This window comes from Ovis aries, chromosome 5 (assembly GCF_016772045.2).
Source record: "Ovis aries strain OAR_USU_Benz2616 breed Rambouillet chromosome 5, ARS-UI_Ramb_v3.0, whole genome shotgun sequence".
NCBI classification, from domain to species: Eukaryota; Metazoa; Chordata; class Mammalia; order Artiodactyla; family Bovidae; genus Ovis; species Ovis aries.
In genome coordinates this window covers 65,990,597-66,015,534 of record NC_056058.1, presented here as the reverse complement: position 1 = coordinate 66,015,534, position 24,938 = coordinate 65,990,597, and the positions used below count along the sequence as shown (strand labels likewise).

At 38.7% G+C, this 24,938-nt stretch overlaps 1 long non-coding RNA gene across 1 annotated transcript in view; it reads left to right on the top strand.

Annotated features, from left to right (window-relative positions):
- LOC121819665 (uncharacterized) overlaps positions 1-20,946 on the top strand; it is a 51,783-nt gene extending 30,837 nt beyond the window's left edge. Inside the window, exon 5 of the long non-coding RNA XR_009600717.1 lies at positions 28-20,946. This is a non-coding gene — a long non-coding RNA (uncharacterized LOC121819665). The remainder of the gene's footprint in view (positions 1-27) is intronic.
- Positions 20,947-24,938: the final 3,992 nt, after the last annotated feature.

The following is a 24,938-nucleotide window of genomic DNA, read 5'->3' as shown; positions in this document are numbered from 1 at the left end:
CTCTTAAGCATGTTATTCTTTCTACAGTGTGATTCCCTTGAAGGAGTCTCATATTGGAGCTTTGAAACAGGCAGCTCTGAAGCCTATCCAAGCAGAAGATAATGCCTACATTGTTGATGACTCTCATTAAGTCGTGGGCCCAGATTCTAAGGCATTATGTAGAAGATAGTGCCAAGTTATCACTATGTCAGAATCCTTCAAGCAGCAGGACAAATTTTTGGTCAGTTTCTGATGACATTCCACAGAGTCAAGAACATTGGGTAGAGTGAGTCTAGATCATCTGCGCACAATCAACCTCTGTCACACAGTCCTAATTTTTTATATTAAAACTGAGTCAATCATTCTGGCCATTGCAGAAATCTATCCAAAACATGAAAGGTACACTTTAGAATTGTACATTCTCTTTAGACTCTATGAATCCTGTTATCCATCAAGAATTCTTACTGGGGAGACAGAAAACACACTTCGACCTTGGTTAATAAAGCTGTGGAGAGGAGCTGACCGCAACTTAAAATCAGCAAATTTAATTTGGTACTTAAAGGACTTAACATGGAAGCATTTCATGATTTTTTAAAAATTGACTCCAAATGTTATATTCCTTAGGACATCAAGGGTTTCAAATCATGGGAGTGTACAGGTTTCTATATACCCATTGGGAAAATAGAAATGCATGTGATTTTGCCCTTATAGCCCTGGTTTCTCAGGGCTCTGGAAATGGAAGGCGTTAAGTGCTTTCCCTGGGACCAGAATGGTATTTTAGCAGTTAGAAGAAGGTAGGGTAGTGAGTGGTCCATGGAGACACCAGGGGAAGAAAATCCATTGCCATGCGATTTACGCTGTTGCTGCTGCATTGGTGCTACAGTTCTAGGTGTTCATGTAGACAATTGGTAGGCTCTGATGGAATTGTTAGAATGAGACAAGGCAGAAATAAATACAAGGAAAGAAAAGAGGGAGGGAGTAACAAAAGAGGCTTTCTGTTTTGGAAAAGCCAGTTTGCAAATATAATAGTCTTTGATCATGTTACCACCAAAAGGCTAAATGGTCCTCAAACCACTTCAATTCTTAAAATTACATTGGAAAGATAAAGAGTCTTTTCCGTATATAATCAATTCCTGTGTTATATCTTTTTCATGACTCAATTAAATTTTTGTTTTTTCCAGAAGATTTAGTCAAAGACAAAAAGTAAAGCTGGTTTTAGTCACTTTGAAGTATTTTTGCATGAACAGCTAAGAAGGCTGGAAATTAATTTCACTCTGCGTAAACCCTGAAATAACTCATTCTTGAGTTTTTTGTTTTTGTTTTGGTGGGGGGAAGGGTAGTGGTGTTCAGAGCTGCTCACACCAAAGTGGTCGATGAGGGCTGGATGGTTGTTTTTAAAGGCACCATTTTTTAATCTTCTGCAGAGCTATAGAAAATTAATAGGACCTCTGAATAAAGGTTGTGTGGGCAATGAAGAGGTGGTGCTAGTGGTAAAGAACTTATCTGCCAATGCAGAAGTCATAAGAGATGTGGGTTCAATCCCTGGGTTGGGAACATGCTCTGGAGGAAGGCATGGCAATCAACTCCAGTATTCTTGCCTGGAGAATCCCATGGACAGAGGAGCCTGGCGGGCTAGAGTCCATAGGGTTGTGAAGAGTTAGACATGACTGAAGTAACTTAACAACATGTGTGCATGGGCAATGAAGATGGCTAAACATTGCATACTAGTTTTCGTAAATGAAACCACGCTGATCTGGTTTAAAAAATTATGTTCCAACTACGATAACTTGTTTTTTGTTTTGTTTTGTTTTTTTTTATTCAAGACAACACGCACAAAGATGGAGATGTCGAATTAAAGCCCAGATTTGTAACTTGTCAGGAAAGCCCTAACAACATTGGGCAACATCGCTGTGCAGCCAGGGCCCCATTAGATGGCACCACATCCCTGAGCCCTTGCCTTGCCTGCAGCCTCACGTTTGTTACCTACTTTGTTACTTGTGGGGCTTTGAATTTATGATTTGTGCTCTCTTCTCCAAGACTTTCCTAAAGTTTGTGATGGCACATTACAAGTTCTGGAAATCTGCTTAACTTTGTTTAATACAGCATTTCCAAAATTTGCTGGAATCCCCGGAGCACAGTGACTACTGGCATACCCAGTAGCATTCAGTGAAACAAGACGCAGGGCATAGGAGAAAGCAGGCGGTACTCAGAATTAGAGACAGGCCCTGAGCTCTAATCCCAAATTGCATTGGGACATTGGATGACATTAGAGTAAATCATTCTTTATGCCTTATTTTTAATATATTTTTAAATTAAGTGTAGTTGATTTATCATGTTTTGTTGGTTTTTTCTTTTTGCTCCTATGAGAGTTACTCCCACACTTACATTGGTGTATAGTGGTAATTTCAATGACATGATATATATGAAAAGACAAAACTGAAAATCACTTCTGAAATACAACGGGTTTTCCTCTGTTTATAGAGTTTCTTGTGATAGGAAATCTAGCATCAGTGCTCAGTAAAGAATTTCAGTGGTATTGCGTTCACAAGTTTCTCATTATATGGTCCCTTTTATTATTTGTCTGAATAACAGTTCTGTTCTAGAAAAATTTGTGTGGGTAATTTGGCTATCATTTTATGCTATAGAAAAATTTGTCAATAACTGAGGGGGAGAATGGATTAGAGGGAAGGAAAGGGAGGTATTTAACACTAAGTTAACATTAAATTCTTTCCTTTAAAAGTGCCAATCAAATAGAATGTACTGAATTTTTATTTTTTTTTTTTTTGAGATCATTGAGATTCCATTTTCTCCTGTTGATCTAGGGACATTAAGATACTGGTATAATTAAAACCATATATTTGAACTTAGGAAATTTTGCTCTTCTTCAAAAGCAGGAGAACCAGTCTTTCACTGATGGCTGCGAAGATAATTTTGTCAGTCGTTGAAACCATGAGGGACTCCTTATCACAAATTTCATTTGTATGCACACTCATTAATTGAGCACATTTTTGTTTTCATTTTCTAAAGTGACAAATTTTCTTATCCTCACCATTTACTTGAGGCCAGGCATCTTCAAGTTGCTGTGGGCTCTCAGGATGAGGGCAAATGAAGCCAGATTTGAGAGTCAAAGTGCCTGACACTCCCCTAGGTGCTGAGGTGGAGCAAGGAACAACCCTGAACTCCAGTTCCCAAGGAGCTCCATTCAATAGGAAGGAAACCCCCACACCATCTGCTCTGGTGCTGATGATGAGAAGGAAAAGGCATAACACACTGACAGAGCTGAATTTCTCAAACACAGCATTTGGGTCCAAATAATGCATTGTGGGAGAGCACTGTGCAAGCATTATAGGATTGCTTATCAACATGCCTGGCCTCTATTTGCTAGAGGGTATTTGTGTGCCCCCCCCCCCCCACCAACCCCCGTACATAGTGACAACTGCAAATGTCTGTAGACATTACCAATGTCTCCTTAGAGGAAATAACGCCCTTGGTTAAAAACTACTGTGACAGAGGATCCCTGGGGGGCATAGGGATGTGGGGAATTGGTGTAACTTTAACCGGGTTGGTCAGGAGCTGCCACTCAGAAAGTAGGGATTTTGAGTTGAAACCCAAGTAATGTGTAGGTGGCAGACATATGGAAGAAATCCAGCAAGTGCAAAGGCCCTGAGGTAGGAAGAGCTTGTATATTAAGAGGGAGAAAGTAAGGTATGCTCCAGGGTGTCTGAGGCAGAGTGAGTGAGGAAGATTGAAAGGAAATGAAGCTGCAGGGATGTGCGCTGTTTCAGAGGCTGATGCAAAGAGCTGTGTGAATGTATATGAGGAGAATCCCATTCTTGAAAATCAAAGCATTTTTGCTGTCAAGGGTTAAACCTACAGATTATATTTGAACATTTATTAATGTGCTTTAGTGATACTGTCCTAAGTTCAGATATAAAAATCCAGTTTGGTTGGGGTAACGGGAGAGAGTATGTATGGAAAGAAGAGGGTAGGGTCCTGGCAGTGAGGCGCTTTCCGTAGAGCTGTCTGAGGGCGCCCAGGCCTAGAAAGGTAGGTCCTGAAACAAGAAGGCCAAAGTTTGGATCACAGGAACCCAGACAGCTAAACCCATTCTTCCCAAACTTACAGCTTTGAATCAGTGGAGTGGACCATGTACTACCTTCAGTTAGTCCACAATGGATTTTTAAAATAGTTATGTGTTTTAACCTGCATTTTTAGAAAACAGTGCTTCAAAACTATGATTTAGTGGACATCACTTAGGATGACTACAATTTTAAAGTTAACCTAAAGCAACTTGAGTGAACAAAGGCAAATGGACAATGTGAGTATGGCAAAAGTTATGTAGATGTCTGAAGTCAGAGAGGCAATGAGTTAGATCAACTGGAAGCTCATTAACACACAGGTTCCTGGTCTCTGCTCCGAGAGATTCTGATTCAATAAAAGAGATGAGACCTAGGAATTTGTTTTCTGTTTGTTTAAATTACAGAATATAAGTGTCTACAAATTATTTTACATTTTTACAAAAACATTCAGATTTCATGAAAGAATATACAGAAGAAGAGCATGCAGTAATCCTTTATTTCTACTTTATTTGAACAGTAAATTTCAGGAAATGGATATGATCCCTTTATATTTAGACTGAGTGGGTTTTCTGATGGATTTTAGAAGGTAAAAGAAATTGCTCCGAGTCCCTAAACTTTAGGAACACCCTAACAATGTAGGGGAAGTGTACTTTCTCTCTGGTTTTCATAGCCTAGCTTTGCAGAATGATCTCTTCTAGGTTCCTAATACTCTCTAGAAGGAATAACAGTTTATCCTTTGTTCTCTGTTTGATCAAAGTCTTTTTGCAGTTGGTTGTGGATAGCTTTGAGGGAGGAAGTCTTATGATACAAAGCTTCTCTAGACTTTGTTTCGTGATTCTTGATTACATCAGATGATCTGAAAAAGTAAGACAAAGTCATTGCTGCACCTACTGCAAAGGTAGTGATAGCTGAGAAAAATTCAAAGAGTGCCTGTAGTAGCATTGGTGTAGAATGTGAGCAGGGTGGATATGGGGCTGCAAGAGGAATAATCTAACACTAGAATTCCCAAGGATGTAACTGTAAACTTCCCTTGGCAATTCTCAAACTAAGAAGCTTTGCAACTCTGTTGGTGTTTTTGGTGATCCCAATAGTCCCTAAATTTTTTTTTTCCACACAGCCACCAGTGTAATCGAAGGAACCAGGATCTGATTGTGCTATCGGAGTTGAAAATCCTCCCACTGCTCCCCAGTGGGTACAAGTCCCTACTCCATCCTAAGCCCCTCACAGTTTCTCCCATGTCCACTTCATGCAGCCCCTCCATGCAGTGCTCTGGCAGATAGAAATGCCTCACATACCCACTCTCCACTCTGTAGGTCAGCATGTTTTGCGAAGATGTTTGTCTCCTGTCTCTCCACCAGGCCATCCCTCAAGGTTCATCTCAGCCTTAGCCTCTTCACACTTTCTCACCTCATCCCTTTAGACAGAATGATACCCTCCTCTGAACACTTTGGTGCAGCCCATTTTAGTCTCTCTGTGAATAATATGGAGCACCTCCCATGTGCCAGGCATGGTGCCAGTGCCTAGCTCAGGTCTTTCTGCAGGAGACCAGCACCCCATCTAGCTTGTGTGGCACATAGGGGTGAATTACGGAGAGGCCTCCTCCTCCTTCTGCCTGATAGAGCTCTGGAGCCAAGGCAGAGAGACCTGTCAAATAGAGTCTCTACAAACTGTAACCATAAATAGTGACCCTGTAACCTAGTTCTGTGTATGGGAGGTGTTCAGATTGATGATGCTTTTTATACTGAGCTTTTTGAGAGAAGTGTATATAAGTTTCCCAGCATCCAGGTTACACAATGCTTTTTCATGACAGTTAGTGAATAGAATAGAATAGACTGAAATAGTGTTCCCTAGAACCTTCTTGCGTGTGCTGGAGCTGGGATGAGAGTGGAAGAGTGTCTCAAAATTAGAAACTACCCCTCTTTATGACTCACTGGAGTGTAGGAGTTTGTGTGAATTCCACTGGACTCAGACTAGTAATTTGCAACCTTGATTGCACATCAGAATCACCTGGGAAGCCATGCCCTGATCAAACAAATTAGGATCTCAGCAGGTGGAGCCCAGGTAGCATGAGTCTTTTCAGTCTCCCCAGATGATTTCAATGTGCAGTTGAGGTTGACTGGAAAAGGGAAATGACAGCATATTTTCTTACTGTGTGTGTCAAGCACTCTAGAAAAGCCTGAAAGATACAAACTAAACAGGAGTGCATCAACACTAGTCCAGTCCCGGACAGGCGAGCCATCAAGAGGGGAAAGGGCAGGGCACCTTGCAACAGCAGATGTGTCCTCCATGTGGCTTCATGGCAATGGCGATGCTGGTGCAGCCGTGGAATCAAGAGTCTGGATGCTGCCATGCTTTTGTAAGGCTTCTCAGGAAGCTGGCCCACAGCTGTCTCCTTTGACCATCCCTGGGCCTCCGAAGAACTGAATGTTTTCTTCCACTAGTTGTAAAAACAAGCAAAGAAAGTCCCCTTTGGCCTGTGAGGAAGTGCTCTAAGGTAACCTTCTGTGTTTTGTGCTGTCGACTGCTGAGATGGGGTGTGCTCTGTCTGGCAGTTTCTGCACCTGCTGGAGCCTAAAAATACTTGGGTGATGAATGATTCACATATTTCTCAATAGACTTTATTTTTTAAAGCAGTTTCAAGGTCGCAGCAAAACTGAGCGGGAAGTCCAGGGAGTTCCCATATGTCTGCCTCCCTCTCCTCAAAATACACAGCCTCCCCACCATCTGCATCTATCCCAAGCCTTGTACGTTTGGTACAATTGATGAACCAATATTGACACATCATTATCAACTGAAGTCCATAGTTTACAATGGGGTTCACTTTGTGAGATGCATTCTACAGGACAAGTGTATCATTACATGTATCCACCTTTACAATATCATGCAGAATAGTTTTACTGCCCTAAAAATCCTCTAGGCTCCACCCATTCATTTGTTTCTACCACAAATCTGTGATAATTACTAACCTTTTAATTGTCTCTATTGTTTTGTCTTTACAAGATTTTGTGTAGTTGGAATTACAGAGTATAAAGCCTTTTCAGATTGACTTATTTCACTTAACAATATGCATTTCAGTTTCCTTTGTTTCTTTTTGTGGCTTCACAGCACATTTCTTTTTATTGTGAATAATATTTTATAGTTTAAATATACCGCAGTTTGTTCTTTGGCCTATTGAAGGATATTTTGGTGGCTTCCAATTTTGGAAAGCAGCTATAAACATTCATTTCTGGTTAATGAGCATATTTGATGGACTGTATGGTAAGTGTTTAGTTTTGTAAGAAATTACAAAAGTGTCTTCCAAAATCACTAAATAGCAAAATAGCATTTTTTATTCCTGTGAACAATGAATGAGAGCTCCTGCTGCTTCACATCCTTGACAGCAATTGGTGGTGGATTATAATGATTCTAATAGCTTTGGCCCCCTGATATGAAGAGCCTACTCATAGGAAAAGACCCTGATGCTGGGATAGACTGAAGGCAGGAAGAGAAGGGAGCAACAGAGGATGAGATGGTTGGATGGCATCACCGACTCAATGGACATGAGTTTGAGCAAGCTCTGGGAGCTGGTGAAGGACAGGGAGGTGTGGCATGCTGCAGTCCACGTGGTCACAAAATGTCGGACATGACTTGGCGACTGCATAATAACAATAGGTGTGCAGTGGTGTCTTGTTGTTTGTGTTTTATTTGTTTGTTTATTAGCTGTCCTGGGTCTTTGTTGCTGTGTGCAGGCTTTCCCTACTTGCAGCGAGTGGGGACTATGCCCTAGCTGCAGTTCATGAACTTCTCATTGTGGTGACTTCTTGTTGCAGAGCATGGCCTCTACAGCACACAGACTTCAGTAGTTGCAGACATGAGTTTAGTTGCCCCATGGCTTGTGAAATCTTTCTGGACCAAACCTGTGTCAGGGATCAAACCTGTGTCTCGACACTGGCAGATGGATTCTTAACCACTGGAGCCCCAGGGATGTCCTCTCATTGTTTTAATTAGCATTCCCAATAACACATGATATTAAACATGTTTTCCTATGTTTATTTGCCTTCTTTTTATCTTCTTCAGTGACATGTCTATTTTGATCTTTTGACCATTTTTTAATGAGGTTGTTCATTTCCTTATTGTTGAGTTTTAAGCATTCTTATGTATTTTGCATTAGAGAGATAGAGATGTGTGTACTCAGTCATGTCTGATTCTTTGCAACCCCATGGACTATATAGCCTGCTAGGCTTCTCTGTCTATGGAATTTTCCAGGCAATAATAATTGAGTGGGGTGCCATGGCATACTCCAAGGGATCTTCTTGACCCAGAGATCGAAACCAAAGTCTCTTGTATCTTGGAAATTGGCAGGTGGAATCTTTACCACTGGCACTGCCTGGGAAGCCCAATATTTTACATTATAGTCCTTTATCAGATATGTTTTTTGCAAGTGTTTTCTCCTAATCTCTGGCTTGTCTTCTCATTCTCTTGACAGTGTCTTTCACAGAGTAGAAGTCTTTAATTTTAATGAAGTCCAGCTTACCATTTTTTCTTTCATGGGTCATGTCTTTGGTGTTGTACCTAAAAAGCCATTGTCATATACAAGATCATCTAGATTTTCTCCTGTGTTATAATCTAGGCTTTACATTTGGGAATATGATCCATGTCAGGTGTAGGGTCTGTATCTAGATTCTTTTTTTTTTTTTAATGTAGAGATCCTGTTATTCCAGCACCATTTATTGAAAAAACAGTCATTTGTCCATTGAATTCCCTTTGCTCCTTTGTCAAAGATAATTTGACTTTATTTGTGTTGTTCTCTTTCTTGGCTCTCTATTCTGTCCCAGTGATGTATTTTTCTATACTCTGGCCAGCAGCATACTATCTTGATTCCTGTAGCTTTATAATAAATCTTGAAGTTGGGTAAGTTCAATCTTCTGACTTTGTTCTTCAATATTGTGATGTCATAATAAAGGACAGAAATGGTATAGACCTAACAGTAGCAGAGATATTAAGAAGAGATGGCAACAGTACACAGAACTATATGAAAAAGATCTTCATGACCCAGATAATCATGATGGTATGATCACTCATCAGAGACAGACATCCTGGAATGTAAAGTCAAGGGGACCTTAGGAAGCATCACTATGAACAAAGCTAGTGGAAGTGATGGAATTCCAGTTGAGCTATTTCATATCTTAAAAGATGATACTGTGAAAGTGCTATACTCAATATGCCAGCAAATTTGGAAGGCTCAACAGTGGCCACAGGACTGGAAAAGGTCAGTTTTCATTTCAATCCCAAAGAAAGGCAATGCCAAAGATTTCTCAAACTACCACACAATTGTACTTACTTCACACGCTAACAAAGTAATGCTCAAAATTGTCCAAGCTAGGCTTCAACAGGAGATGAACCATGAACGTACAGATGTTCAGACTGGATTTAGAAAAGCCAGAAGTACCAGAGATCAAATTGCCAACATCCACTGGATCATGGAAAAAGTAAGAGAGTTTCAGAAAATCATCTATTTCTGTTTTACTGACTCTGTCAAAGCCTTTGACTGTGTAGATCACAACAAACTGTGGAAAATTCTTCAAGAGATGGAAATATCAGAACACCTGACCTGCATCTTGAGAAACCTACATGCAGGTCAGGAGGCAACAGTTAGAACCGGGCATGGAACAACAGACTGGTTCCAAATCAGGAAAGGAGTACATCAAGGCTGTATATTGTCACTCTGCTTATTTAACTTATATGCAGAGTACATCATGAGAAATGCTGGACTGGATAAAGCACAAGGTGGAATCAAGATTGCTGGGAGAAATATCAGAAACCTCAGATATGCAGATAATACCACTCTTATGGCAGAAAGCAAAGAACTAAAGAGCCTCTTGATGAAAGTGAAAGAGGAGAGTGAAAAACATGTCTTAAAACTCAACATTCAAAAAAACTAAGATCATGGCATCCAGTCCTATCACTTCATGGCAAATAGATGGGGAAACAGTGGAAACAGTGTCAGACTTTATTTTTGAGGGCTTCAATATCACTGCAGATGGTGACTGCAACCATGAAGTTAAGAGACACTTACTCCTTGGAAGAAAAGTTATGACCAAACTAGACAGCATACTAAAAAGCAGAGACATTACTTTGCCAACAAAGGTCCATCTAGTCAAGACTATGGTTTTTCCAGTAGTCATGTATGGATGTGAGAGATGGACTATAAAGAAAGCTGAGCACTGAAGAATTGATACTTTTGAACTGTGGTGTTGGAGAAGACTCTTGAGAGTCCCTTGGACTGCAAGGAGATCAACCAGTCCATCCTAAAGAAAATCAGTACTAAATATTCATTGGAAGGACTGATGCTGAAGCTGAAACTCCAATACTTTGGCCATCTGATGTGATGAACTAACTCATTTGAAAAGACCCTGATGCTGGGAAAGATTGAAGGCAGGAGGAGAAGGGGATGACAGAGTATGAGATGGTTGGATGGCATCACTGACTCAATGGACACGCATTTGAGTGAGCTCCAGGAGTGGTGATGGACAGGGAAGCCTGGAGTGCTGCAGTCCATGGGATCACAAAGAGTCAGACACGACTGAGCAATTGAACTGAACTGATTCTGAGTCTTTTACAGTTCCATATACACTTTGGATTCAGTTTGTTATTATCAATAAAATAACTTTCTGGGATTTTTATTGAAATTACACTGAGTCTAAAGCAAGTTGAGAGGAACTGACATCTTAACAGTATTGGGCTTCCTGATCCATGAACATGGAACAGATCTCTATTTATATAATTCCTTGATTTCTTTTCAGAGTATTGTAGCCTTCCTCATGTTGATCTTATACATATTTTTTTAGGTTTATGCCTAAGTATTTTTGTGTTTGTTAATATAAGTGATGGTGTATTTTTTATTTCAATTCTTAATTTTTCATTGCAGTTATATAGGAAAGCAACAGACTTTGGACATTAATATTGTATCCTATAACCTTGATTTAATTGATTATTAGTTTCAGGAATTATTTGATCACTTCTTTGGAATTTTCTATATGGGCTATCATATTATATGTGAACAGAGAGAGATTTGTTTTTCTTCTGAATCTGTATACCCTTTATTTTCTCTTTTCGTCTTTCTGCATTAGCGTGAATATCCAGTATGATGTTGAAAAGAAGAGCGGATAACCCTACCTTGTTTCTTATCTTAATGGAAAATCACCTTGTTCAGGTTTTGAACAAAAGCCATGACTATGAGAACTTTAGAAGATATCTTCACATGTGCACAATCCAGTCTCATGTGTATCTCTAGCCTTCTGCTTTTTATTGGAATCATCCCCTCTGCCTGTGAGCATGACCAGTGCTCTTAACAATTTTCCCTTGACCATTTGATGCTTTAACCCCCCTTCCTCTTTCCTTTATATCTGAGCCAACTTTTCTGTTCCAAATGTCCACTTTCCTGCCTCCCATTTACTTTTAAGCTAATGCACATGGCTTCTGGCTCTACTCCTCCAATGAAGCCATCAAGCAAAAGTTCAGTGTCGTGCAATGGTTATTTCTCAGTTCTTACCATTTCTGACCTCTTTGTAGCATTTGACCCCACTGACCAAGCCATGCTTCTCACAAGTCTCTCGTCCCTTCTGCTTTCAAGAAGTGGTGCCATTTATCCTGATTTTCTTCCTACCTTTATGCATTTGTTGTTACTACCTTTGGCTGGATCCCTGTTTCTCTAATTCGCAAAATGTTAGGATCCCCAGAACTCAATCCACTGCTTGCTTCTTTCTTGTTATTTTCTCCCTCTTTACTGGAGATCTCTGAATCTCTATTACAGTCATATCTCTCTCCTGAGCTTTAGGCCCACTTGTGAACTGCTAACTGGGCTTTTCCAGCTCTATTGGGCTTATCTGTGTGTGTCTATTTCTAGGTCTTCTATTTTTTAATTGAGATAATTTAACATATCATTATATTAACTCCAGGTTTACAAGATAATGACTTAATATTTCTATGTATTGCAAAATGGCATACATAGTTAGAAAAGATTTTTTTCTTGTGGTGAGGACTTTTAGGATCTACTCTCTTAACAGTTTTCAAATATGCTGTACAATATTATTAACTGTAGCCACCATGCTTTACTTTATATCCCCATAGCTTAATTATTTTGTAACTGGAAGTTTGTGTTGCATCTTTTTCACTTTTACCCATTTCTTCTGTCCCCTAACCCCCGTGTCTGGTAACCACCAATCTCCTCTTCACCAGCTTTCCTGTTGTTTAATTTGACATATAAGTGAGATCATACTTTGTCTTTCTCTGTCTGACTTATTTCACTTATCATAATACCTCTAAGTTCTATCCCTATTGTTCTAAATGGCAAGATTTATTTATTTTTTATGGTTGAATAGTATTCCAGTGTGTTTCTCTCTGTGTGTGTGTGGTGTAAATCACATAGATAGATAGATCACTTATTTTTTGGCTGACTTTATTTATCTAATATTTATTTATTTGGTTGTGCCTGGTCTTAGTTGCGGCATATGGAATCTTTGATCTTCATTGCAGAATGAAGATTCTTTTAGTTGTGGAATGAGAACTCAAAGTTGCTGCATGTGGCATCTAGTTCCTGGACCAGGGATCTAGTTCCTGGACCAGAGATCTCCTCCTGCCTTGGGAGCATGGAATCTTAGCCACTGGATCATATCTTTTTATCCATTCTTCCACAGATAGACTCTTAGGTTGTTCTATACTTTAGCTATTGAAAATAATGCTGCAGTGAACACCAGACTGCATATATCTTTTCAAATTGGTATCTTCATTTTCTTCAAATAATTTCCCAGAGTGGAATTGCTGGATCATATGGTGGTTTTATTATTTTTAATTTTTTTGAGGAACCTTCATAGTGTTTTCCATAGTGGCTACACCAATGGTACTCAAGATTTTCCTTTTCTCCACATGCTCCCCAAGACTTTTTATTTCTTCTCTTCTCCATAATAAGGTGTGATGAGATGTCTCACTGTGGTTTTGGTTTGCATTACTCTGATAATCAGTAATGTTAATCCTCTTTGCTCTACTTGTTGGCCATTTGGGTGTTTTTGAAAAAAATGTCTGTCAAGATCCTCTGCCGTTTAAAAATGTGTTTTTTTGCTATTGAGATTTATGTGGCCTTTGTCTATTTTGGATATTAACCCCTTATCAGATATCTGAGGCCTCTGTTTGGTCCCAGTGGTCTGTGTTTCTATCACTCTGTCAACATTGCACAATCTTGATCACTGTAGCTTTGTAGTTAATCCTGAGATTGGATAGACTGATTCCACCCACTTTGTTCTACTTTTCCAAAATTGTTTCAACTATTCTAGTTGAGCATTACTTCCCTAGTGTGTGAGATGAGTGCAATTGTGCGGTAGTTTGAGCATTCTTTGGCATTGCCTTTCTTTGGGATTGGAATGAAAACTGACCTTTTCCAGTCCTGTGAGCACTGCTGAGTTTTCCAAATTTGCTGGCATATTGAGTGCAGTACTTTCAGAGCATCATCTTTCAGGATTTGAAATAGCTCAACTGGAATTCCATCTCCTCCCCTAGCTTTTTTCGTAGTGATGTTTTCTAAGGCCCACTTGACTTCACATTCCAGGATGTCTGGCTCTAGGTGAGTGAGTTATTCTTAGTATTTTCTTACTATCATTTTGGTGGCCGTGGGGTCTATAGTGACATCCCTGGTTTCATTTGCGTTATTGGTAATTTGTCTTTTCTGTTATTTATTTATTTATTTTGGTTAGTCTTACTAGAAGTTTATCAATTTTGTTGACCTTTCAAAAAAACAACTCTTTGTTTCCTTGATTTCCTATATTGTTTTTCTGTTTTAAATTTCATTGATTTCAACTCCTAACTTTATTATTTTCTTCCATCTCTTGGCATGGTTTCTATCTGCTTTCTTTGGGTTTCTTTTCTCAGCTTTTTCTAAAGTTCTTCAGGTTAGATTACTAATCTGAGTATTTTTCCTCTTTTCTAATGTATGCATAAAATTCCTATAAATTTCCATCTCCATGTAGCTTTAGCTGTGTTCCACAAATTCTGATATAATTTTTATTCAGCTCAATATATTTTTAAATATCTTTAATCCATGAATTATTTAGAAATGTGTTGTTTAATTTCTGTGATTTTCCTGTTATTTTTGGCTTAGGGTATTGTCTGTCTTGATATATGTTTTGTGGTAACTTGATGAGAATGTGTATTCTGCTAGTTATGGGTTTTATAAATGTTGATTACATCCTCTTGGATGATAGTGTTGTTGAATTCTGCTATATCCTTAATGATTTTATGTCTAGATATCCTTTCAGTTATTGAGAGGAGATGTTGAAGTTTCCAACTAGAATTATGAAATTTTCTTTTTCTTTTTTTTTCATTCAGTTTTTGCTTCACATATTTTACAGCTGTTATTTGTTACAGTTTTTATGTCTTGCTGGGCTGGTCATCTCATCTTTATATAGTGCCCTTTTTGTGTGTCTGATAATATTCTTTGATCAAAAGTCTACTTATATAATGGTAATATAAGCATTTGTGCTTTCTCTCTTGACTAACATTTAGATAGGTGTTTGCTTGATACATATCTTTATTCATTTGCCAGAGCTGTCATAACAAAATGCCATAGGCTGGGTGGCTTAAAAGATATAAATTTATTTATTTTTTCACAATTCTGGAGTCTAGAAGTCTAGGACAAGACATCACCAGCTTTGTTTTTTCTGAGGTCTCTACTGATTATAGATGGCTGCCAAATCTCACTGCATCTTCACTCCACCTTCCCTTTGTGAATTTTTGTGTCCTAATTCCTCCTTTTGGGATATCAGCTATATTGGGTGAGGGTCAATCCTAAAGATCTGCTTAACTTAGTTTTCTTCTTTAACAGCCTTATCTACAAATACTGTTACTTTCTGAGATTCTGGGGATTAAAACATCCACATTAACTTGGGTAGTAACACAATGCAGTATATTGTGCAAATGACAGTATATTTTTCCTATCCTTTTATTTTCAACCTGCTTATATTTGTATATTTGAAGTACAGACAGCATATAAAAAGAAAATCTTCCTTTTTGGCTGGGCGGGGGCATCTGTCTTGGGTGGTATCATGTGGGATCTTTTCATTTTGGCACATGGACTCTCTAATCATGGCACATGGGCTCAGAGGCGTGGTGCTCAGGCTTAGCTGTTCTTTGGCATGTGGTATCCTAGCTCCCTGACCAGGGATCTAACCCATGTCCCTTGCATTGCAAGGCAGATTCTTAACCCCTAGACCACCAGGGAAGTCTCCAAACTGGTCTTGCTTTTTAAATCTATTCTCTTCTCATTTTTCTTTTTAACACTATGTATTTAGGCCATTTTTACTGTTGTTATTGATATGGTGAAGCCTAAATCTCCCATTTTGTATTTGTTTTCCTTCTCTTCTGTTTTTTTCTATTTTCTTTTTTTGCCTTCTTGTGGATTATTTGAACATGGTCTAGGATTGATTTACCTATAGCATTTTTGAGTGTATCTCTTTGTATAAAGTTTTACTGGTTTCTGTATGTATTGCATTATGCGTGCATAACTTATGGCAGTCTACTGTTGTCATTATTTTATCAATTTGAGTGAAGTATAGAAACCTGAACTTCCTTAACCTTCTATTTCTAATATGGTTGTCTGAACTATTTCCTTTACATTAACTAAGAATCTCAACAGATAGTGTTATAAATTTGATTCAATAAACTGTAAAACAACAGAATATTCATCAATATCTTTGGTTAACATCTTTCTTCTCTCTGATTTTCCTTCATTTATTATTTCCTTTTTTGCTTAGATAACTTCCTAAGTCATTCTTTTAAAGTAGATCTGCTAACAACAGATTTTCTTTCATTTTAGAGTGTATTTCTTTACCCCTTTGTTCCTGTAAGTATTTTTGCCAGATACCGAATTCATGTTTGACAGTTGTTTTTTTATCACTTCAAAATGTCTCACTGTTTTTGGTTTCCATGGTATGAGATGTGAAATTCACTGTCAATAAAATTTGTGTTTCCCCATCAATAAACATCACATCTCTCTAGCTGCTTTCAAGATCTTTTCTTCATAATTTTAGAAATTTGAGTCGATTTTTCTTGGTGTGGAATTATTTTCACTATTTCCCTCCTTTGAGGCTTTCTCAGTTGCTGGAATCTGCAAGATTATGTTTTCGCCCAGCTGGACCATTGCTTTTATTTTTTTGGCTGCTATGGGTCTTTGTTGCAGACTTTCTCGAGCTGTGGCCCTCAGTCTCTGGGGCACACAGGCCTAGTAATTGCAGCAGACAGGCTTCTCTAGTTGCAGCAAGTGGGCCTAGTTCCCTAGGCACATGGGATCCTAGTTCCTGGACCAGGGATAGAACCCTTGCACTGGAAGACAGATTCTTAACTGCTGGACCACCAGGGAAGTCACTGGGTCCTTACTTCAGTCCATTATTTCAGTTCCACTCTTTCTGTCCTACCCTTTTGAAATTCCACAGAAGGGATTGTTGTGATCAGTCAAGTCACTGAGACTCTGTTATTGTTCCATCTATTTTCTCTGTGTTACTTGGACTGGGTAAATTAATCTGTTCTCAAGTTCTCTGCTTCTGTCCTCTATTATCTCCACTCTGATATTGAGTTCATCCGTATGGCTTTTATTTCAGCTATTTTATTTGTCATATTTTTCAATCCCATGGTTGTCATTTGGTTCAATTATGTAATTTCCATTTACTTGTTCTTAATTCTAGACATTTTTAGGGACAGGGATACTTCTTTAAATGATGGCATTTACTTATCTTATTATTCAGTATTTCAGTACACATCTCTAAAATATTAAAAAAAATTTGTGTGCAGTTACCACTATTGCACTTAAAATATTAGTGGTAACACTCTAATATCAGCCTATATTTCTTTAATTATTTCTCCCAAATATCTGTTTATGATTGAGTGGTTCAAATCAGTATTCAAATAAGACCCTCAGATTGCATTTTGTTTAATCTTTTAAGTTTCTTGTCATCGAGAGCAGTGACTCTCCCTTTTTTTTATGCCCCTGATCTGTTGAAAAACTAGATGAGTTGTTCTGTAAAATGTCCTACCTTGTGGGCTCTTCAGATTGTTTCATTCTGTTTAAATTGTAAGTTAGAGCTAAATGCTTGATTAGATCCAATTTCAATATTTTTGTTAAAAGCATTTCAAAAGTGGTGTTATTAAAATATTATATCTAATAACTAAAAATTTGAAGGCATTGACTATCCAGTAAATAAGGCTTATTTGTTATTTAAATAAGTTGTAACATATCCTTACAGTGTGCAACTAATCCTGAAGATAATAAAAATAGGAAGTAAAGGATGACTTAAAATTAAAATTTGAGACGATGAAACATGTTCATAGTGCAGTAAATTTAAAAAGCTGGTCACTAGAGCATAGGTGGTGATTATGGCTGGCAGGATCTGCATCGCAGCACTATCAGCTAGTGGTGGGATCATTAGCTATTTGTCCTGTATTACTTTGTAGGAAATAAAGCAGACAGACATAATGAATCATACATTACTTTATAATTATCCTAATATTAAACCAATGCAAATTATGTTTAAACAGCATCCCCAGAAACAGAATGGTATAAAGAGAGTGTAAACCTTGGCTTCCTGCAGGTTCCTCAGCTCTTGCAGAAGAGCTTCTTCAAATGCAGAGTGTCTGGCTGGCTTTAGAGTGTTCTAACATTAGGAGCCCAGAAACCTGGGGAAGGAGACAAAAGATGAATGAGAAATGACATGTACACAACACGTAACTGCTCCTTTTAACCCAGAGATTTAGGGAGCCTTCAGCACGCTAATGCCCGCCTCTCCCCACCATGATTGAGACACACTGGGCTGTCACCGCACCCTAGGCACAGTTCAGACTGTGTCACTTGGGCACCCTCCTCATGCCTGCGGTAAGGGGCATGCATGGCCAACCAAGACACAGCTGTGAAAGGAGGACCTGACTTCTGGAGCCTTGCCATTTGCCCTCTGGGCTTTTCCTTGTGTGGCAATCCTGCCTTTCCAACTTCTTATTTCCAAAGAGCTTCCGCCTCACCATCCACTCATTGGTTCTATGTCATTGTTGTTGTTCAGTCACTAAGCTGTGTCCGACTCTTTGCGACCCTATGAACTGCTGCCTGCCAGCCTCCTCTGTCCTCCACTATTTCCCTTTGCTCACATTCGTGTCCATTGAGTTGGTGATGACATCCAACCATCTCATCTTCTGTCACCCTCTTCTCCTCCTACCCTCAATCTTTCCCCACATCAAGGTCTTTTCCAACAAATCAGCTCTTTGCATTAGGTGGTCAAACTATTGGAGCTTCAGTTTCAGCATCAGTTCTTCCAATGAATACTCAGGGTTGATTTCCTTTGGGATTGACTGATTTTATTTCCTTTCCATCTAAGAGATTCCCAAGAGTCTTCTCCAGCACTACAATTTGAAAAGTATCAATTCTTTGATGCTCAGCCTTCTTTATGATCCAACTCTCACATCTATACATGACTACAGCAAAAACCTTGGCTTTGATGGCAGAGTGATATCTCTGCTTTTTTTTTTAATTTTTATTTTTACTTTATTTTACTTTACAATACTATATTGGTTTTTCCATACATTGACATGAATCTACCACGGGTGTACATGCGTTCCCAAACATGAACCCCCCTCCCACCTCCCTCCCCACAACTTCCCTCTGGGTCATCCCCATGCACCAGCCCCAAGCATGCTGTATCCTGCATCGGACATTTTAATATGATCTCTAGGTTTGTCATAGTTTTCCTTCCAAGCAGCAAGTGTCTTTTAATTTCATGGCTGCAGTCACTGTTCACAGTGATTTTGGAGCCCAGGAAAATAAAATCTGCCACCGTTTCCACTTTATCCCTATCTAGTTACCATAAAGTAGTGGGACCAGATGACATGATCTTAGTTTTTTGAATGTTGGTTCTTAAACCAGCTTTTTCACTCTCCTCTTTCACCCTCAACAAAGCTCTCTTTAATTACTATTCACTTTCTGCCATTAGAGTGGTATCATTTGCATATCTGAGGTTGTTGATATTTCTCCTGGCAATCTTGATTCTAGCTGTTTCATCCAGCCCAACATTTCACATAATATATTCTGCATTGAGGTTAAATAAGCAGGGTGACAATATACAACCTTGAGGTACTCCTTTCCCAATTTGGAACTAGTCATTTGTTCCATGTCTGGTTCTGTTGCTTCTTGATCTGCTGTTTTTCAAGAGACAGGTAAGGTGGTGTGGTACTCTCATCTCTCTAAAGATTTTCCACAGTCTGTTGTGAACCACACAGTCAGAGGCGGCTTTAGTGGAGTCAATGAAGCAGAAGTAGATGTTTTTCTGGAATTCCCTTGATTTCTCCATGATCCATGGAAAGTTGGCAGTTTGATCTCTGATTCCTCTGCCTCTTCTGCCTCTTTGAAACCCAGCTTGTACATCTGGAAGTTCTCAGTTCATATACTGCTAAAGCCTAGCTTGAAGGATTTTGAACATGACCTTAATAGCATGTGAAAAGACTGCAGCTGTATGGTAGTTTGAACATTCTTTGGCATTGCCTTTCTTTGAGATTGGAATGAAAACTGACCTTTTCTAGTCCTGTGGCCATTACTGAGTTTTCCAAATTTTCTGGCATATTGAGTGCAGACTGCACACTTTAACAGCATCATTTTTTAGTATTTAGCTAAATCCTCAAATAGCTCAGATAGAGTTCCATCATCTCCACTAGCTTTTCTCATAGTGATGCTTCCTAAGGTTCACTTGACTTCACTCTCTGGATGTCTGGCTCTAGGTAAGTGATCACATCATTGTGGTTATCTGGGTCATTAAGACCTTTCTTGCATAGTTTTTCTTTATATTATGGCCACCTCTTTTTAATATCTTCTGCTTCTATTAGGTCCTTACCACTTCTTTCCTTTATTGTGCCCATCTGTGGCTCAGCTGGTAAAGAATCCACCTGCAATGCAGGAGACCTGGGTTAGATCCCTGGGTTGGGAAGATCCCCTGGAGAGGGGAATGGCTACCCACTCCAGTATTCTGGCCTGGGGAATTCCATAGACTGTATAGTCCATGGCGTGGCAAAGAGTTGGACATGACTGAGTGACTTTCACTTCACTGCACTTAGCTTGAAATATTCCCTTGATATCTCCAGTTTACTTGGAGAGATCACCAGTCTTTCTAAAAATATTGTTGTTTCCCTCTAGTTCTTTGCATTGTTCATTTGAAAAGACTGTGCCATGTGGCTACCCTCCCCCATGCCCATGGTAAAGGGCACCCAAGGCCAGTCATGACACAGCTGTGAAAGGAGGACCTGACTTCTGGCACCTTGCCTTCTGCCATTTGAGTCCTTCTCCTTGTGTCGCCATCCCACCTTTCCCATTTCTTGTTTCTGAAGGACTTCCTCCTCAAGATCCCCTCATTGGTTCTAACTGTACATTTATTTGGAGCATTGATTTGAGGTGGAATGCAGTAGTGACCAAGTGTCCAGGCTATAACCAGACAGTAAAGCCTAGCTCTATCACTTGTTGGCATGTGTCTTAAGGCAAGTAATTAATTCTCAGACTCAGTTTCTCCAAAGTATCATCAGAAATGGAAAATGTGGACTTAAAAGCTTTCTAAATATTTAATATGCTAGTTTCCAATGGTAGGATTTGGGGCTGGAACTGATTAATTTTTTTCTCCTCTCCTTTCTCCTCTCTACTCTCCAAGAATTTAACAGAGAACTGTATTAGAGTAATTTAGAAGGTATATGTTTTCTTTAAACTGCTAGGTAAAGTTTAACACAGCTAAAAGAAATCAAAGAATAAATAGCAATTCTTTTTGTCTTTGCTTACACATAATCCCCAATTTATCCGAGGGATAAATTGCTGAATAAATAAATAAATAGTCATTAGCTGAATGAATTCCAAAGCTATTTCTTTGTACTTTGTTTCATTAAAAAAAAAAAAAGCCTTTAAGAAATATTTCTTACAAGTCTATAGAGCTTTAAATTTTAAAATATATTTTCACATACTTTATTAGATAGTGATTTTTTTAAGTTTGCTGTTTGCTTTATTGCGGTAAAATTTACACACAATAAGATTCACCAATTTTAAGCATTGGTAATATTGGCAAAATGCATACTATTATGTAAACACCACAAAATGCAGACATGCCCAGCGCTCTAGCAAGTTCCCTTGTCCCTCTGTGCAGACAATCCCCACCCCCTCCCCTTACTTCCATCCTCAACTAAGCCACTACTGATCTAATAATCTTCTGTCTCTGCTGTCACACGATTTTGCAATCTGGTTTTTCACCCAGCATAATATTTTTGAGATTCAAGTTGCACATATTGGTAATTTGTTCTCTTTTATTTTATTGCTGATTAGAATTTTAGAATATGTGAACAGTCCAGTTTTTGGCTACTGAGAATAATGGTACAGACATTGATGTATTCATGGACATGTTTGTGGACATGTCTGTGGACATGTTTTCATTTCTGTTGGGTAAATACATAAGAGTGAAATTGCTGAACCTCACAGCAAGTGTATGTTCAACTTATTACTAACTGTTCATGGAAGAATGTTTTGATATCATGAAAACTCTGAACCAGAGGAAAGCAGCTCTTCCAATTTTACAGAAAAGGAAACTGAGGCATTAAAAAAAAAAAAACCTGGTGATTTACTCAGACTTTTCCACTCAGAATTGTGACATGCTAAGACTGGGCCATTTGAAAGATATACCCATTTGAATGCAGAGTTCCAAAAGAATAGCAAGGAGAGATAAGAAAGCCTTCCTCAGTGATCAATCTAAAGAAATAGAGGAAAGAAATAGAATGGATAAGACCAGAGATCTCTTCAAGAAAATTAGAGATACCAAGGGAACATTTCATGCAAAGATGGGCACAATAAAGGACAGAAATGGTATGGACCTAACAGAAGCAGAAGATATTAAGAAGAGGTGGCAAGAATATACAGAAGAACTATATGAAAAATATCTTCATGACCCAGATAATCACGATGGTGTGATTACTCACCCAGAGCCAGACATCTTGGAATGTGAAGTCAAGAGGGCCTTAGGAAGCATCACTATGAACAAAGTTAGTGGAGGTGATGGAATTCCAGTTGAGCTATTTCAAATCCTAAAAAACAATGCTGTTAAAGTGCTGCACTCAATATGCCAGCAAATTTGGAAAACTCAACAGTGGCCACAGGACTGGAAAAGGTCAGTTTTCATTCCAATCCCAAAGAAAGGTAATGCCAAAGAATGTTTAAACTATGGTACAATTGTACTCATCTCACATGCTAGCAAAGTAATGCTCAACATTTTCCAAACCAGGCTTGAAGAGTACGTGAACCATGAACTTCCAGATGTTCAAGTTGGATTTAGAAAAGCCAGAATAACCAGAGATCAACTTGCCAACATCTGCTGGATCATCAAAAAAGCATGAGAATTCCAGAAAAACATTTATTTCTGCTTTATTGACTATGCCAAAGCCTTTGACTGTGTGGATCACAACAAACTGTGGAAAATTCTTCAAGAGTTGGGAATACCAGACTACCTTACCTGCCTTTTCTGAGAAATCTGTATGCAGGTCAAGAAGCAACAGTTAGAACTGAACATGGAACAACAGACTGGTTCCAAATTAGGAAAGGAGTACATCGAGGCTGTATATTGTCACCCTGCTTATTTAACTTATATGCAGAGTACATCATGAGAAATGCCAGGCTGGATGAAGCACAAGGTGGAATCAACACTGCCAGGAGGAAATATCAATAACCTCAGATATGCAGATGATACCACTCTTGTGGCAGAAAGTAAAGAAGAACTAAGGAGTCTCTTGATGAAAGTGAAACAGGAGAGTGAAAAAGTTTTCTTAAAACTCAATACTCAGAAAACTAAGATCATAGCATCTAGTCCCATCACTTCATTGCAAACAGATGGGGAAACAGTGACAGACTTTATTTTCTTTGGCTCCAAAATCACTGTAGATGGTGACTGCAGCCATGAAATTAAAAGATGCTATCAACCTAGACAGCATATTAAAAGAAGAGACATTACTTTGCCAACAAAGGTCCATCTAGTCAAAGCTATGGTTTTTCCAGTAGTCATGTATGGATGTGAGAGTTGGACTATAAAGAAAGCTGAGCACCAAAGAATTGATGCTTTTGAACTGTGATATTGGAGAAGACTCTTGAGAGTGTCTTAGACTGCAAAGAGATCCAAGCAGTCCATCCTAAAGGAAATCAGTTCTGAATATTCATTGGAAGGACCCATGCTGAAGTTGAAGTTCCAATACTTTGACTATCTGATGAGAAGAACTGACTCATTGGAAGAGACCCTGATGCTGGGAAAAATTGAAGGCAGGAGAAGAAGGAGGCGACAGAGGATGAGATGGTTGGATGGCATCACTGACTCAATGGACATGAGTTTGAATAAGCACCAGGAGTTGGTGATGGACAGGGAAGCCTAGCCTGCTGCAGGGTCCATGAGGTCGCAAAGAGTTGTACATGACTGAGCAACTGAACTGAACTGAAGACTGGGCCATGTATTTCTATATTAACTTGTCTTCAGTTGATTTTCTGTTTTCTTTAAAATCTTTTGCTAATGTAAGAATATAAGCTAAATGTTATAGAAAATTTTAAAATAGAGATTTATAAAGGAATAAGGACCACAAATCACCTGTTTCCTCTGTTCACAGAAGGGCATTGTTAATATCTTTTATATGACATTGCCTGGGAAATCTCATGGACAGAGGAGCCTGGCAGGATACAGTCTATGGGGTTGCAAAGAGTTGGACATGACTGAGCAACTAATACTTTATATGACTTCAGGCTTGTGTCTGGGTGTGTGTTTTTCTTCTTACAAAATGATTGTGCACAATCATTTGTATCTTTAATGTCATACTTAATCACAAATCATTTTTCTCACTTCTTTCAAGGAAATCTTTTTACCTCAATAAGGGTACACCTGTAACATCCTTTTAAATTGTTGCTGAATCTCTATATAGATGATTCAGTCTAACTCTTCCTATCTATGGCACACGAAACTCACCTCATTTTCAGTTTTGTGATATTATTAGCCACAGTCTTGTATTTGTTTTTAATAATTTATTTGTATCACCACCTTTTTCTAAACCATACTTTTGTGTTTTGAAATGGTCATTGGATTGAAGAGTTGGTGTTCTTCAAAAGTGTAACTTTGGTTTCTTTCCAAGTTACCCTGGGGATGTTGTTAAGGAGTTTAGGTCTGCTATTTCAGATGGAGGAATGGAAAGATGGAGCTTATTTAATTGAAAATATATTTATCTGTTATTCAAGACACTCCAGTGATGGGTTTTGTACTTATCACAAATATTTTTTTTGTTTGAATATGAATAAAAAGTTTTGCCTCACAAAAGAGGAACTTTGAGTAAAAACTTGGCAGCCAAGTTCTGAAAGAACAAGCTTCCTTTAGCAATGCAACTCCAGAAGTTTCACTTCTTCCTCTTCCTCTTCTCTTCCCAAACTAGAAAACTCTTAGAATATAAGGACCCTGTTGAAAAGACCTTCAGTGTTAGAGTGAGGGTAGAGCTGACGACAGGGAAGGAGCCAGTTCAGTAACTAGTCACAATGACAGTGATAAAAATAATCCAGTTCCTCTCCCAAAGCATCCATTCTCAATTGTCTCTGTGAGGTCATATGCACTAAGCTTATTCCCCTTGAGTTCCCACAAGGACTGACTCCTCTCAAAGCCTCTTTGCTAAAAATTCAATAGAACTGGAAAGCCAATGGAAGAGATTAATTTGCACTTAGAATTTTTTTTTCACTCCGACTTTTTCATTTTCTAAAAGGAATATCTTCAGAGACTTGAGGTAGAAGGAAGTTTAGATAACATTTAGTACAGTCTCCTCATTTTATAGATGAGGAAGTAGGTG